The sequence below is a fragment of the Ursus americanus genome, chromosome 4, assembly GCF_024610735.1.
Source record: "Ursus americanus isolate L20-20 chromosome 4, mUrsAme1.1.p, whole genome shotgun sequence".
Classification (NCBI taxonomy): domain Eukaryota; kingdom Metazoa; phylum Chordata; class Mammalia; order Carnivora; family Ursidae; genus Ursus; species Ursus americanus.
The window spans coordinates 36,235,756-36,253,556 of record NC_142130.1 but is presented as its reverse complement, the minus strand read 5'-3'; the positions used below and the strand labels follow the sequence as shown (position 1 = coordinate 36,253,556).

Sequence of the window (17,801 nt, the reverse complement as noted above, 5' to 3'; positions counted from 1 at the left end):
CGAAGGCAGACGCTTAACTGACCGAACCACCCAGGCGCCCCTAGAATAAGTTTCTGATGTAAAATATTCAATACTGAGATAAATAAGGCAAAAATTTAAAGTTCCTCTTCAAACATAATCCCATACTCCACCCTAGAGAGTACTGTTAAACTGCGGCGCAAAAACGTTTTAAGGCCCTTTCTATATAGTTTATTGTGTTGCTCAACCTTTTTTCATTATTGCCCCTTCAAAGAGAAAACTGAAGTAAATAATTAATTGCATACAAATATATAATACATACATCATGCTTATATGATTATAGTGTACTTTAATTTAGTTTCTGCTAATAAGGGAAATTAAATACTAATAAATAAGATTTTGTAGGGCAGGGTTGAGCTGTAGAGGCCACAAACCATTACATTTTCTAAGATGTTTTGTGCCTCCCTGCTCCCCACAAAACAAAACAACAGAACTATTTCTCCCTCTTGGGGTCAATTATTGCCCTTGTTGAGAACACATGGCTTACTTTTACCTTCATTCTTGAAGGATATTTTCTCTGGATATAGATATAGAATTCCAAGTTGACAGCTCTTTTCTTTTAGCACTTAAAAGATTTTGTTCCACTGTCAGTCTTCCTCGGTTCTTAATGAGAAATCTGTGGGCATTTGCTCTAGTTTAATAGTCTAATTTATCCATCTTTTCATGTAAAGACTGTGTTTCAACAATCTCTTTTTTAAAAATCCCCCTACCCCGAGTCACAAAGATATTGACACATAACTTCTCTTAATATTACCAAAGTCTCATTTTTGACTAACACATCTGTAGTATTTTTCTATGATATACAATGTGAATCACTTTCCAGCTGAGGTAGAGCCTTCTGGGTTAACCTCATTTGTATGAGAGTGTTACAGCAAACCCAAGCCCCTTGAAAACACTGTTTCCCAGGGAGTGAATGACTTCATCAGTATCCCCTTTCTCATATAGGTTTTCCTTCCCAGATGTCAGCACTCCTGATAACAGAATGGTCCCAGAGAATCCCCAGGCAGACCCTTTTATCAACATGAATGATTCCAGCATGAACTTGATACCACCAAATATAGGTGGTCCCAGTGACTATAATTCTCCTTTGCCCTCCCTCCTCTACTGTTGCCCCCTTCACATGGGGCTATAGCTGTATTTTACATTTGTTTTATAACAGCTACTCGGGGCACCTGGGTGGCTCAGTCCATTAAGCATCTGCCTTTGGCTCAGGTGATGATCTCAAGGTCCTGGGATCTAGCCCCGAGTTGGGCTTCCCACTAAACAGGGAGTCTGCTTCTCCCTCTCCCTCTCCCTCTGCCCCTCCCTCACCCCTGCTCACGTGCTCTCGCTCTCTCTCTCAAATAAATAAATAAAATCTTTAAAAAAATAAAATAAAACAGCTACTCATTGTTATATCTTCTTTTCAAAAACCTATTCACAAAACATCCCATTGTAAAGAGGAAGTTATAAATTTCATAATCAAGGTCAAGTGCCTCTGGCCCACACTTGACTAAATTATGATAGATAAGCTGAAAACACAGGATATGGAGCAAGTGGGAATGTTTTTCTAGGAGAGAAAGACTGAAGCAGATAAGGACTGAAAGCCCCTTTTCCAAAACAGAATATGATTCTGACACCAATTCTTATGGGTGGGAAAAACCATGTCAAGAAATTCTCCAGATACCAGCTGGGTGTCCTACAGTTCATTCTCAACCCAGAGACAGCCTCACTCAGATTCCACAAATTAAGGGCTCAGCCTCACAAGACTTCCCCCACTTCAGATGTCAATCAAAAGTACAGGTTGTCACCTCTCCTTTGACCAACTGACCCCAAGTCAGAGTTTCCTATGACCTCCTCTTTAGATTCAATTAATTTGCCAGAGGGGCTCACAGAACTCAGGAAACCAGTTTACTCATTAGATTATTACCAGTTAATTACAAAGGATATTAAAGGATACAAATTAATAGCCAGATGACAAGATATATAGGGCAAGGTTCCAAACAAAGGAGCTTCTATCTGTTTGGAATCTGTTTGGGCCTGGCTCAGCAGCATGTCCTTGCATCTGGTTCACCAACCTGCAGGCTGTCTAAACCCTGTCCTTTCGGTTTTTATGGAGGCTTCATTTCATAGGCATGATTGATTAAAACATTGCCTATTGGTGATTGATTCAACCTCTCCCATCTCCCAAAATCAGGGGAAGGCTGAAACTTTTAACCCTCCAAGCAGTATGAGTTCCCTTGGCAAACAGCCTCCTGCCTCCGTCTTTAGAGGTTTTCCAAAAGCCACCTTATTAACATAAACTCAATTGTGGTTGAAAGGGGCATTTATAAATATCAAGACACCCATTTCACCTTTATGACTGAATAAATTTCAAGAACTGAGATCAAGAGACCAAGTACTATAATAAAAGATGTTCCCATTGCTCTTATCAGTTATGAAATTCCAAGGGTTTTGGGAGCTGTGAGCCAGGAACCATGGACAAAGACCAAAATATATATTACAAATCACAATATCACACAGGAATATTGTGGTCCACCATTTTGGGCAAATGTGAAAAAACCTCATTTATAGAGTGGTAGTATATACATGTACACAGAGATTTCTTTTTCATAAGTTGTATCTTACTGAATTCTAAAACATGTACTTGTTTTTATTCAGTAATGTATCTTAGAGATTTTTCTGTATTCACAATGTCTACCTTTTAAAAAGTATGTGACTGTACAAAAATTATTTGAGTTTCTATATATAATGAACAATATGAAAAGGAAATTAAGAAACATAATTCCACTTACAATAGCATCAAAAAGAATAAAATACTAAGGAATAAACTTAACCAAGGAAGCAAACGACTTGTAAACTAAAAACTACAAAATGTTGCTGAAAGAGATTAGAGCATATAAGTACATGGAAAGAAATCCTGTGAGCATGGATTGGAAGACTTCATATTAAGATATCAATACTTCCCAAAGCAATCTACAGATTTAATGCAATCCCTATCCAAAGTCCAATGGTATGTTTTGCAGAAATACAAAAATCCATCCTAAAATTCATATGGAATCTCAAGGGACCATAAATAGCCAAAACAATCTTGAAAAAAGAACAAAGTTGGAGAACAAAGTCTCACACTCCCTGATTTCTTAAGTGCCCTTCTTAATATCCGTTACCCATTTAGCCCATTCTCCCCACCTACCTCCCCTCTAGCAACCCTCAGTTTGTTCTCTAGAGTTGAGTCTCCTATGATTTGCCTCCCTCTCTGTTTTTATCTTATTTTATTTTTCCTTCCCCTCCCCTATTTTCATCTGTTTTGTTTCTTAAATTCCACATATGAGTGAAATCATACGGTTTCAAAGCAAACTACAGTGATCAAACCAGTGTGGTACTGGCATAAGGACAGACATACACCAATGAAAAAGAATAAAGCCCAGAAATATGGTCTCACATGTATATGGTCAGCTGATTTTTAACAAGGATGACAAGACAAACTCTTCAATAAATGGTGTGGGGAAAACTGGATATACACATGCAAAAGAATGAATGCGGACCCCAACCTTACCATATACAGAAATTAACTCAAAATGGATCAAAGATCTAAATGTAAGAGGTAAGACTATAATGAAACTAAATGAAAAACTGTGCACCACAGGACAGAATCAACAGTAAAAGGGCAACCTATGAATTGGAGAAAATATTTGTAAATCATATCTCTAATAAGGGGTTAATATTCAGAATATATAAAGAACTCCTACAACTCAACAACAGCAAGAGCAACAACAGCAAAATCTGATGATAAAAGGACATTTCTCCAAGAAGATATACTAATGGCCAACAAGCACATGAAAATATTCTCAACATAGCTGATCGTTAGGCAAATGCAAATCAAAACCACAAGATACCACCTCATACCAATTAGGATGGCGACTATCAAAAATCAAAGAGAAAATAACAAGTGCTGACAAGAATGTGGAGAAATTGGAAACATTGTGTACTATTGGATGGAATGTAAAATGGTACAGCCACTACAGAAAACAGTATGGTGATATCTCAAAAATTAAAAATAGAATTATCATATGATCCAGAAATTCTACCCAAAAGAACTGAAAATGGGGTTACAAAGAGCTATTTGTACACCCATGTTTACACCAGCATTATTCACAATAGCCAAAATGTAGAAGCAACCCAAGTGTCCATCAGCAGGTACATGGATAAACAAAACCCCCCCAAGACCTATAATGGAGTATTATTCAGTCTTAAAAAGGAAGGAAATTCTGAAACATCCTATAACATGGATGAAATGTGAGGGCATTACTCTACATGAAATATGGCTGGTCACAAAAATACAAATACTATATGATTCCACTTACATGAAGCATCTAGAGTAGTCAGATTGATACAAACAGAATATAGAATAGTGGCTCTCAAGAGCTGGCGGAGGGAGGAATGAGGAGTTGTTATTTAATGGGTACTAAGTTTCGGTTTTGCAAGATGAAGACAGTCTGGAGATTGGTTTCACCACAATGTGAATGTACTTAACACTACTGAGCTGTACACTGAAAAAATGATTATGATAGTAAATTTTATATTGTGTGTATTTCACCACAATTTTAAAAAATGTAAGTGATTGGGTACCATTCAAATCTATGGATAAACAGAAGACTATTTTACCAGTCTTCTATTGATGAGCAATTTCAATTCCTGGTGGTAATTATTCTGGGTTTAATGGTATGAAGTATATTAAAATGAAAGCTATTACTAAATTTCTTTTCAAATTTTGTACCACTTTCCACGTCCACTAATAATAAATAATGGCATGCACTCCCCCACTTATCAACAAAGCTTGATTTACAGTTAAAAGTTTTGCCAGTCTTTTGGGAGAAAAATTAATTCATTATTGTATTAATTTACACATTATGAATCACTAGTGAAGTTGAGCATTTTTCACCATTTTAAACATTTTTACCTTCCCTTCTAGACATTATTTTTTTATACCTTTGACCGAATTTTATGATGGAATTTTTTTTTCTTATTGTTTTTGAACAATGGTTTTTTTTTTTTTTTTTTTTTAGAGAGGGAGGATGGGTGGGGAGGAGCAGAAAAAGAGGGAGAGAGATAATCTTAAGCAGTCTCCACTCCCAGTGCCAACTCAGGACTTAATCTCAGGACCCTGAGATCATGACATCAGCCTAAATCAAGAGTCAGTCACTTAACCCACTGAGCTACCCAGGCACCCCAACAATTTTTTTTTTTAGTGAAATAGGTATATGAATCCATATATATTACAACTCTCTCTAGTCTGGTACAATTCATTTTAACCATTTAAGTTTTTTATTCTTTTATTATTTCAATATAAACCTTAAGAAATAAATGAATCTATCTGTAATTGCTTTCAAGTTTGTGAATTAGAATGTAACTTAATTTCTTGTATACCAATGGTCACTTGTTCTATTCCTACTGCCTGGAAATGCCATCTTTCTATCTACGTTAGTGTTTTTTTCTATACTCTATTCTGTTGTAGTCCTAAGTTACCTTTTTGGCAGCAATACTGCTGCATTTCATATTTAGAGTATGTTAAATGGCAGTCTAGTCCATTCTTCTTCCTTTTAAAAATAAAAATGAAAAAAAGGAAATTTCTCAGATATCTTTAGATATTTCTTTTCTCAATTTTGGAACCATCTTGTCAAGTTCCATAAAAATTTCTATTAAGACGTTGATTAGGGGGTGCCTGGGTGGCTCAGTTGGTTAAAGCACCGACTCTTTGATTTCAGCTCAGGTCTGTGATCTCAGGATTGTGGGATCCAGCCCATGTGGAGCTCTGCACTCATCAGGGAGTCTGCTTGAAATTTTCTTTCCCTCTCAGTCTCTGCCGGCCCCCCCCCCCGCCCTCTCTTTCTCTCTAAAATAAGTAAATTAATTTAAAAAAAAAAAGATGTTGATTAGGGATCTTGCCTGGGCATGCCCCAAGCCAGCAGTTCTCCACTCACTCTGGCATCCAGTGAGGTGCACCGCACACTGACGCCAACGGAACGGACCTGGGCAGAGTGATGGTGGCCAGGCTGGGACTGGGGCTGCTGCATCTGGCGCTGCTCCTACCCACACAGATTTATTCAAATCAAACAACTGTTGTAACACTTTCAAGTAACTCCCCCCAAAATACCTGGACAGCCACAAATCCAGCTGATACCACTACCATGGCAACTGGCGGTACTCTGCTGTCAACAGCCAGTCTCTTCGTGATCTCCTTCTCCCTTCTACACCTCTACTCTCAAGAGACTCAGGACAAGAAACATGTGTACTTCCCCATCTTCTAAACCCAATTCAAATGGCATCTAGATATCCAGTGTGACAAGGAAAACACAAGTCTTCATTGAATCTGCTAATTTCACTCCTTATTTTATTGACACAGAAAATGTTGAGGATCCCAAATTTGGTTTGAAGAACATGTGAAGGGTCTATTGTCTAGATGATGGATGTCTATTAAATCTACTGGAGTTTCATGTACATGATGAAGAGACAACATCCAGGATTAGTTAAGACATGATTTCTTTAAATGTGGCTTAAGAAGTATGGACACATTGGACGCCTGGTTGGCTTAGTCAGTTAAGCGTATGCCTTCAGCTCAGGTCATGATCCCAGGGTTCTGAGATTGAGTCCCACATTGGGCTCTCTGCTCAGCGGGGAGCCTGCTTCTCCTTCTCACTCTCCCTCTGTGTTTTTTTTTTTTCTCTCTCTCTCTCTCAAAAAAATAAAATCTAAAAAAAAAAGAAGAAGAAGTATGGACATGTAAAATTCTACCTTGAAAATGAGAATAGATTTCACCTTACCTAAATATAAAAAAACGGGATGCAAACAGATTCAGTTTTCACTTGGATCATTAAATATTTAAAGCCATAAAACAGTCAGGTAATACAAAAAGCTTCCATGATGCTAGTTATACACACATTAGAAGGAACTTCCAGGTGTTACTGTAAATCCTCAGGGTGTTGTTTTCAGCAGTCTTAGCTTAATGCTTATGTACTTTAAAGGTTTACATTGTTAGGCTATCACTGTTTCTGGGGAACTGAACTCTTTCCTCTGAGGCTTTGGATTTGACACTGCACTTGATTTTTTACATGATAATTGATATGTGCCAGGGCAATGACGGATTGGAATCTATACCAGATTGAAGCACAATGAGTAAATTTTGCTTATATACTTATCACTTATTCTTATTCAACAAGAGTGCCAGATTCATTTAGCTAAACTGATTCCAAAGAGTAGAACCATCTCGAGCTCAGCTAATTTCAAAATGCTTTTTATTTCTACATATGCTGAATACTTTTTACAGTTTAAACAATGATCTGTTTTGGGGCATCTGGGTGGCTCAGTCAGTTAAGCATCTGTCTTTAGCTCAGGTCATGATCCCAGGGTCCTGGGATCGAGCCCCACGTTGGGCTCCCTGCTCAGCGAGAGCCTGTTTCTCCCTCTCCTCCCCACTTGTGCTCTCTCTTTCTATCTCTGTCTCTCTCTCTCAAATAAATAAATAAAATCTTTTAAAATAAAAATAAAAAATGATCTGTTTTGAAGGTAAAATTGACAAATCTTGAAATTAAAAAGGCCAAACATGTGCAGGAGCCAAAATTGTAATCTTTGCTCCTCACCCAATTACTCTCTCAAGCTGTCTTGTTCAATAGGGTAGCCACTACCCATCATGGCTGACAAGCACATGAAAGTTCCACTGAGTTACTGAATTTTTAATTTTATTAAACTTAAGGTTAAATTTAAAAAGATACTCAATCCAGTTACTGGTAAACTTTTTAGTATGCTTGAAACAACTTGAGTCCTCTTTCTCAATTAAATTTTATGAACTCTAAAAGCACATTAAGTATTATGATGAAAATTTAGCATCTAGAGATACACTATTAAGTGTAAAGTATCCATTGGATTTCAAGGTCTTAATATGAACAAAAGAATGTAAACTATCTCATTGGACTGTATGTTGTCTGTTTAGCAAATGTCACAGTTTAAGATGTTAAATTTTATATTATAGAAAAGATGCTTTTGGACATACAAAAGCTGAAAGAATCCATCACCAGCAGAACTTCACTATAGGACATGTTAAAGGCCATCTGTCAGGCAGAAGGAAAATATCATATATCTGATTAAGGAAAACAAAGATGTTTTCAATTTTGTAGTGTTTCCATACATGGCTTATCTAAATAAATGAATAAACTATTTTCTTGTTTTAAAGCCAACTAGAAGGTTGTAGAGATCATGAATGCTCATGGATTGGAAGAAAAAACAAAGCTAGAGGCATCACAATTCCAGCCTTCAAGTTATATTACAAAGCTGTAGTGATCAAGACAGTATGGTACTGGCACAAAAACAGACACGTAGAATAGAAAACACAGAAATGAACCCACAACTATAAGGTAATTAATCTTCAACAAAACAGGAAAGAATATCCAATGGGAAAAATATAGTCTCTTCAAAAAATGGTGTTGGGAAAACTGGACAGCAACATGCACAAGAATGAAACTGGACCACTTTCTTACACCATACACAAAAAGAAATTTAAAATAGATTAACGACCTAAATGTGAGACATGAAACCATAAAAATCCTGGAGGTGAATATTTCAAGTTTTATTTTAACTCTAGTTAGTTAACATACAGTCTTCTATTAGTTTCAGGTGTACAATATAGTAATTTAACAGTTCCATACATCACCCTGTGCTCATCACATCAAATGCACTCCTTAATCCCCATCACCTATTTGAGCCATCCCTCTACCCACTTCCCTCTAGTAACCATCAGATTGTTCTCTATAATTAAGAATCTGTTTCTCTCTCTCTCTCATTATTTTCCCTTTGCTTGTTTGCTTTGTTTTTTTAAATTCCACATATGAGTGAAACCATATTGGGTTGGTCTCTGTCTGACTTATTTCACTTAGCATTATACCCTCTAGTTCCATCCATATTGTTGCAAATGGCAAGATTTCATTCTTTTTTATAGCTGAATAATATTTCTATCTTCATTTTTTTTAAAGATTTTATTTATTTATTTGACAGAGAGAGAGACAGCCAGCGAGAGAGGGAACACAAGCAGGGAGAATGGGAGAGAAAGAAGCAGGCTCCCAGCAGAGGAGCCTGATGTGGGGCCCGATCCCAGGACTCCAAGATCACACCCTGAGCCGAAGGCAGACGCTCAACGACTGAGCCACCCAGGCGCCCCTAGATTTTTTTTTTTTTTTTAATGAGGGTCAGCAGCAGGGTTGAGGGTTGGTCATCCACCTTTAATGGGAGCAGGATATAAACTCATATTTTGTTTCCAATATTTAGAGACTGGGGTATTCAAAAAGATATTTTCAGCCAAAATCTAAAGGGAAATCACCATCAGTTTTAATATAGTATGAGTCTATAAGTAGTAAGAAAAGTAAGAACTGGCATAGAAAGAAAGAAAACAGATTTTTGAAGATGAAATGATCATCTAGGAAAATTGACAAAATCAACTGTCAAACTTTTATAATTACTGTTCAACAAATTTTCCAGTACATGATCAACCTACAAAATTAATAGCACTTTTCAAAATCAATAATGAAATAAAACATAATAAAATAAATACCTCTCAATGAAAAATATGTAAGTATCTAGAAATTGAATAAAGGACATAGGAGATGTTGTGGATAAAAGATTTTTGAGAGACTATGGACTCTGGGAAATAAACTGAGGGCTTCAGAGGGGAGGGGGGTGGGGGAATGGGATAGACTGGTGAGGGGTAGTAAGGAGGGCACATATTGCAGGGTGCACTGGGTGTTATACGCAACTAATGAATCATCCAACTTTACATCAGAAACCAGGGATGTACTGTATGGTGACTAACATAATATAATAAAAAAACATTAAATAAAAGAAAAAGATTTTTGAGGCCATAAATAATTAGTTTAAGAGGATTGAAAGCATAAAGTGTGTTCTCCAAACTCAGTGGAATGAAAATAAAAATTAATAGCAGAAGAAAATTCAGGAAATTCTCAAAATCCCCAAATACATGGATATTAAAAAGCACACTCCTAAATAATCAATAGGTAAAGACAAAATCACAAGGAAAATTAGGAGATACTCAAAGATGAATGAAAACAAAAATACAACATACCAAAATTTATGAGATGAAATTAAATCAGTACTTAGAAATTTATAATTGTAAAAGTCTATGTTTAAAAAAAGGAATCTCAAATCAATAACCTTTTTTTTAAAATAAGAAGGAACCTGGCATTATTATATTAATATCTATCAGGTTAAACTTTAAGGAAAAACACTTTGTTAGAAGTAAAAGTTTCTTAGACAAGGATAAAAGGAACAATAAACCTGAAAAATATAATAGTTGTGTATTTGTATATATTTAACAGCATATTCCCAAGACATATGAAGAAAATTTAACAAAATTCTTGGGGGAAACTTAACCAACATACGATCATAATGGAACATTTTAATACAACACTTAACAACTGATAAGTCAAACAGATGAAAATTCCATATGCATAGAGAAGGTTCTTAACTACACAGTTAAGAAACTTGACTTAAGAGATGAAGTAGATTTCTTCATCCAACTGGTAGAGAATACACATTATTTTCAAGCACAAGATGATCCTGTACTAGACCACCTGGCATGGCTTAACCAACTCAAATGAATCAATAACATATAAGCAGCATTTTTTAATCATAAGGCAATTTAATTAGAGGAAACTTCAACTCTGTCTCCACTTAGAAATTAAAGAGTACATTTTTAAGTAATTAATATATCATGGAAGAAATTATGTGAATAACCTGGTAGTACACATTATATAACAATAATAATAACTGGATTTATATTTACTCAGGAAAACTAACAGATGGTAGCATAGCAGGTTGGCACATCTCTGTTACCTATCACATTCTGGGTCATTGCAGAGGGATTTTGCAGGGCAAGACTGCAGACCTAGGAGAGAGATATTGGCCTTTAGGTTGTGACTTTTTGTCTTTTTTTTTTTACTTTTGATTTTTTAAATAGTCTTATTTTTTAGAGCAGTTTTAGTTCACAGCAAATTTGAGCAGAAGGTACACAGAAATCCCACATACTCCCTGCACCCACATATACATAGCCTCCCCCACCATCATGAAGGGTATATTTGTTACAACCGATGAACCTACATTGACACATCATCAGCTAAAGTCTATAATTTACATTAGGGCTTACTCCTGGTGTTGTACATTATATGAATTTTGACAAATGTATAATGACATGTATCCATCATTATAGTATCATATATGGATAATTTCACTGCCCTAAAAATTCTCTGTGATCTCTGTATTTATCCCTCCCTCTCCTCTAAACCCTAGCAACCACTGAAACTTTTATAGTCTCTATAGATTTGACCTCTAACCAATAAGCTTATACCTTTAGAAACTTGAAAAATAAAAGCAAACTAAGTCCAAGGCAAGCAGAAGGAAGGAAACAAAGACTAGAGCAGAAATAAATAAAACAGAGAATGGAAAAACAATACAGCAAATCAATGAAATCAGAAGCTGGTTCTTTCTCAGTCTGACATTTCATTTAGCATAATACCCTTTAGGCCCATCCATGTTGCAAAAGACAAATACCATAAGATTTCACTTATATGTGGTATATAAAAAACAAAATGAATAAACAAACAAAAAGCAAATAAGACCTCTAAATACAGAGAACCAACTGATGATTTCCAGAGGGGAGGGAGGAGGAGCATGGGCAAAATGGGGGAAGCGGAGTGGGAGATACAGATTTCCAGGGATGGAATGACTAAGTCATGGGAATAAAAGGCACAGCACAGGAAATATAGTCAATGCTACTGTAATAGCTTAGTACAGTGAGACATGGTAGCTACACTTGAGCATATATAACATGACATATACAGATGTTAAATCACTAGGTTGTACACCTGCAATTAATGTAACATTGTGTGTCAACTATACCTATATTAAAAAAAAGTTTAATTGAAAGGGAAAAAAAGCTAGTTCTTTGAAAAGATCAACAAAATGATAAAACTTTAGCTTGACTGACCCCAAAAAACAAAGAAGATGACTCAAATTACTAGAATCATAAATGAAAGATAAGATATAACGACCAACCTTACAGAAATAAAAAGCACTGTAAAGGAATATTATGAATAATTGTGTAATTTTTATAATTTGTATAACAAATTAGATAGATGAAATGGACAAATTCCTAGGAAGACACAAAATACCAAATTTGACTCAAGAAGAAATAGAAATGTTGTGAATAGAGCTTTAACATGTAAAGAGATTGAGTTAATAATCAAAAACTTCCCACAAAGAAAGGTCCACGCCTAGATTGCCTCACTACCAAATTCTGCCAAACATTTAAAGAATTAATAGCAATCTTTCACAAACTCTCCAAAGAAAACCAGAAGAGAACTCTTCCTATCTCATTCTATGAGACTACATTACCCTGATACCAAAACTGAATGAAGACATCATAAAAAAATTTGTAGAGTAATATCCCTCATGAATAAAGATGCAAAAATCCTCCAGAAAATACTAGAATACCAAATCCAGCAACATATAAAAAGGATTATATACCAGACCAAGAGGGGTTGATCCAGGAATACAAAGTTGATTCAACATACAAAAATCAATTAAGGTAATATACTATATTAATAGAATAAAGGGGGAAAACCACAGGATCATCTTAACAGGCACAGAAAATTTGGCAAAACTCCTTACCCTTTCATGAAAAAGGCAACTCAACAAACTAGGACAAACTTCCCAACTTCTTCAACTTGATAAAGGCCATTTACAAAAAATCCATGGGTAACAGACACTTAATGGCAAAATCCTGAATGCTTTTCTCCTAAGATCAAAAACAGGGAACAAATTTGGGATGGCTACTCTCCCCACTCTTGTTCAACATGGTGCTGAAAGTTCTAGGTAGTGCAATCAGGCAAGAAAAGGAAATAAAAGGCATCTGAATTAGAAAGGAAGAAGTAAAAATATCTCTATTCACAGATGGCATGATTCTGTATATAGAAAATCCTAAGGAATCCATAAGAAAACTATCTGAACTGATAAACAAGTTCGGTAAAGTTTCAGGATACAAGATCAACACGTAAAATTTTCACAATTTTCAACTGCTAGTTATTCACCCCAAAGCAGCTTACGTACATAGACATATATGCATGGAAGAATCCAGGGGAAAGGAGAATTCAGTGTTTGTAATTGCACCAGAATTCAGCATCTGTTTTCAGTCCATATATTCAAATAACAGCATTGGTGAGCACTTGGTATGTGCTGGGCATCATTCGTGTGCTTTACATATATTAATGCGTTAATGTGTTAGCTTATTAACACATAGTCACACCAACTATTATCATCCCCGTCTCACAACCCAGAAAACTGAGGTAGAGATTGGCTAAGTAACTCGGTCACATACATAGATTAGCAAAGCCAGGATTATATATTTTCTTTCCTCAAAAGATAGCAGAAAGAGTTTCTTTGAAGAGGAGGTAAAAAAGAGCATCAGACTCAGAGTTAAAAGAACTGAGTCAGGGCGCCTGGGTAGCGCAGTCGTTAAGCGTCTGCCTGTGGCTCAGGGCGTGATCCCGGCGTTCCCGGATCGAGTCCCACATCGGGCTCCTCCGCTGGGAGCCTGCTTCTTCCTCTCCCACTCCCCCTGCTGTGTTCCCTTTCTCACTGGCTGTCTCTCTGTCACTCTGTCACATAAATAAAAAATATATATATATTAAAAAAAAAAAAAAAAAACTGAGTCAGGGTGCCTGGTTGGCGCAGTCGCTTACGCATCGGACTGTTGGCGGTTTCTGCTCAGGTCGTGATCTCAGGGTCCTGAGACTGAGCCCGGTGTTGGCTCCGCGCTCAGCGGGGAGTCTGCTTGGGATTCTCTCTCTCCCTCACCTTCTGCACAGCCCTCCACTCTCTACTTCTCTCTCTCTCAAATTAATAAATAAAGCTTTAATAAGAAAGAGAAAGAACCGAGTCTTCCTCTGGCTCCTCCACTAGCCCGCTGTGTGACCTTGGATGGACAATTTACTTCTCTAAACCTGTGACTCCTCATCTGTAAAAAAGGAAGCTGGACGTAGTGAAAGCTAAGCGTCCTACCACCTCTAATTCTCTCACAGCGGACTTCACTCTGTGCCTGATGTCTGATGTACAAACCCTCCCTTTCCCAGCCACGGGGGGAGAAGAGAGGGCCAGGAGAGGACAGCCACTTACTTGTCATGACAAGAAATAGGAGAAACAGAAACAGGACCGCATGTCGCTTGCACAAGTCGCTGCTTCAGCCAGTGATGGGTTTAGGTGAAAAGCATGGTTATAATTAGAGCCGCAGCGCGGCCCGAACGCTCCACCAGCCCCAGTGAGCACAGCTGGATCTGCTGACTGCACGCACAGGAGTCTGAGAGGCCACTCTGGCCTTGAAAATTGATCCTTCTTAAACGGATTTTCCCCCTTCCTCAAAGGAAAGAAAGCCTCTCGATATAAAAGCTCACTTCCCTTCCTGCTTCCCCTGCTTAAGGCTCCTGCAGGGGAGACCAAGTGCTGATAAATACGGGGGAAAGAAAAAATCGTAAGCTGAGCCTGGTCACATTGCCCCTTGTGATATAGTTTTATTTTTAACTTCGAAACACTTGAACTATTTCTGTTGAAGTTTTCTCTGCTTCCCCTGCCTCCTCAACAGAACTCCGTCCTCTGCTGCAGCTGACGCTCCCCCAGCCACTTCCTGCGATCGGCTTGCTCACAGTCAAGGGACACAGGTGCCGCAGATGCTGACTCAGCCCGTGCCATTAAGGTAAGCTTTTCAAACGTGAGCAGGCGAACCAAGGAGACGTTTGGAGTGGTGGACGGGGAGAGAGAGGCTGAGCTGCGCAGCCTTTTTGCTCTGAGCGAGATTGTTAAGCAAATTAGTTACCTGTGGTGGAGAAGGCGGTGGGCTCTGAGGAGACCCAGCCACAGGTAAACTCTTGTTTTAAATCTAAAATCTTGGAGCATCTAAAATCTTACCTGTTTTCGGGCAGCTTACATTCTTTGACGGCCAACCAAGGGGCTGTGTGAGATCTCTAAAGTTACACAGTAGTGATGGGGGCTTAGGGGAGGGTGGAAGGGGTGAGGAAATAGGTGGAAGGGCTAGAACCCAGGATCTCTAGTTTTTAAAGTCCAGATGCTGTGATCTTTTCACCAATCAACATTTGCTGTGTTAACTGCAAGGCATTCTTGCATACATACCATTTTATGTACCTTAAATTCCATCCCCTGTGTCACGCTACTGGATTAAAGGAGCACAGCTGTATTCACTGCATGTACTACTTAAACTCTGGCTACAGAGCCTGACTTGTTCTTCTCTAACAGTATTCCCTAACTGCGCTTCTCCTTCTCAAATCTCTTGAATCCAAAATGCACCCAAGGAATAGGAGTGAAAATATTTTACAAGTTGAAAAACTTATATAGGCTTTTGCATGCAAACCAAAAATTATTACAAACTTGAAGCTTGCACATCCAGAAGGACAAAAGGGAAATGATTAATGATACTTGCGGTATCGAAAGCTTTAAAATGTAGATTATTTCTAGTTTTTGAAATAACCGCATAGTGTTTCATGAGCAAATAAATTGCGATAACGGGGCAGTGTTTATTTTTTTATTTCCCTCTGGGCCTCGCTTAAATGTTCATAGTTCAGCTAAGGACATCCTAGGAAGTGGCCTATGCAGCAAAAGGGATTCTGTACACTCTGAACTTTGCAGTCTACGGGCTAAAGCCACCAATGCCAAGTAAAAGGAGACCTACCCGGATACCCTAACTCCTGGATTCCTTCCTGCCTGCCTCTGTAACCTCCAGACGTATCTCTTAACTGTGCTGTTGATGTCTAGGTTACACATACTGCTGGTTTGCTAGGCACAATGCGTTGTGTGTAATTTCCTAATTTCATTTAATTTTGTCAGGGTTTCCATGACACCAAGGTCTTCAAGGTATACGCTGAGATGCTGTCCTAGTGAGACTGGGGCACATTGATTTAGGATAGCCATGCAGACAGGCTGACTCACAGCTACCCCTGATAATCTAGCTAATTAGCACTTTCTTGGTCAATACAAAACAGTAATTTAAAATACTGATACTAATGACAGAAGCACAAGATAGGAGAATTAACTAGGGTATAATGAAAATGCTGGAATCATAGCCCAGAAGCCCAGGATTATGGACCCAGATGTGGGAATTATCATCAGCCAATTGGTTGTGGTAAAATCTCGAGGCAAAGGGATTACTTTAGTATTTTACTTTATACGTTTTCTTTCCTTAGAATTAAATATCCCTGGCAGGGGAACAATTTAACAGTATATAATTAAAGTAACTGATTGGCTGGGTAACAGATTAAGAGTTTAAGAATATCTCCGATCTTTAACTTTTGACCTTGTCACTTCCACTGAAGTTGAAGCTCAGGAATAAATAATTATCACCAGGGCCAGCCACATGAGGAGGCAAAATAGTTAGTTGCTGACATCATGTGAGGGGTGCTGAAAGGGCCCCTTGCCTAAAAATATCTCTCTGACATCAACCCTTTGGCCAACTAATTTTAAAATTACAGTAAAGAATGTTAAAGCTATTATCTGTTAATCCCATTCTCTTTTGCTTGTGTCAGTGATTTAAATATACCTGCTGTATGCCTTCTCATGACCTTGTTGGCCGGTGACACTCAGGCCCCACCTCTTCCTCATTCTTCCGGGCTCTGTCCTTTTTTGCCCTTGGCACCATCTAAGCTGCCCACATGCCCTTGGCCATCACCGCCGCACAGGTAGCTCTGTGTGGCGTGTGGTTTCCAAAGAATTCTCACTCTTACATCAAGGTGAGAAGCAAGGACAAGACACTTCACTTCTCTGGGCCTCAGTTTCTCTCCCAGGAAATGAAGAGTTTAAACTAGACACTTTCCTTTCAAAGGGAGGTCCTTGGACCATCAACATTGCCTGGAGCGTTGCTATATACGGGAAGACTCTTGGGCCCCACCCCAGTCCTACCAGAACTGAATCTGCATTTTAAAAAGATTGCCCAGGTGATTCCTATACACGTTGAAGATTCGGGAGCTCCAGAGCGAGGATTTGTGGTCATGCGTGATCCAGATTTCTGGTTTATGACTGTAAGGATTTAGAACAAGTACTACAACCTCTTGAAAACGATTCCGGCAGCTGAATGTCTACTACAACTCAAGCCCAAAGAAGTCTTTTCCATTCAGTTAAAGCTACATTCACCTAATAACATTAAAAACATTTCTCTTTCTTCAAAAAAAAAAAAGCCCCGGGGGGGGGGGGGCACCTGGGTGGCTCAGTAGGTTAAGCTTCGGACTCTTGATTTCTACTCAGGTCATGATCTCAGGGTCCTGGGATTGAGCCCCATGTCAGGGTCAGGCTTGTGCTGAGCGTGGAGCCTGATTGGGATTCTCTCTCTCCCTCTCCCTCTGCCCACCCACCCACATTTGCATGCTTGTGTACTCTATCTCTCTAAAAAGAAAAAAACAAAAGCCCCAAATTAGCATACATTTGACATCATTACACTTTCCTCCTAAATTTGTTTTAAATTGCTCTCAGAGCTCTTTCAAACTTTCTTTAGGGTTCTATTCAATTTCATTCATTTCAGTCCTATTGAATAAACATGGAGTGCTAGGCGCACATTAGCTGTACTCTCTCAGTCTCTCAGAAACTATTTTGTACATTCCTTGGGGAGCATTTCTGTCCTCCCTTGATATTCCAGTCAGAGCTCTTTTCCCACCTAAACACACTCACCTGGCCAGATAATTTCTGCCCCA

At 38.2% G+C, this 17,801-nt stretch overlaps 1 protein-coding gene and 1 pseudogene across 5 annotated transcripts in view; both read left to right on the top strand.

The window, feature by feature from the left end:
• The first annotated feature begins 6,032 nt into the window (after nucleotides 1–6,032).
• Nucleotides 6,033–6,305, top strand: LOC148110237 (signal transducer CD24 pseudogene; annotated as a pseudogene).
• Nucleotides 6,306–14,381: 8,076 nt separating this feature from the next.
• The window catches only part of FBXO40 (F-box protein 40), a 32,255-nt gene continuing 28,835 nt past the window's right edge, over nucleotides 14,382–17,801 (top strand). For 2 of the 5 annotated variants that reach the window (XM_045812726.2, XM_045812725.2), the window contains exons 1-2: nucleotides 14,386–14,581; nucleotides 14,693–14,803. The gene's annotated coding sequence lies outside the window, so the exon portion shown is untranslated. Of the gene's footprint in view, nucleotides 14,582–14,662; nucleotides 14,804–17,801 lie in introns of all 5 variants that reach the window. The other 3 variants (XM_087861600.1, XM_045812724.2, XM_087861599.1) reach the window with 3 other exon arrangements.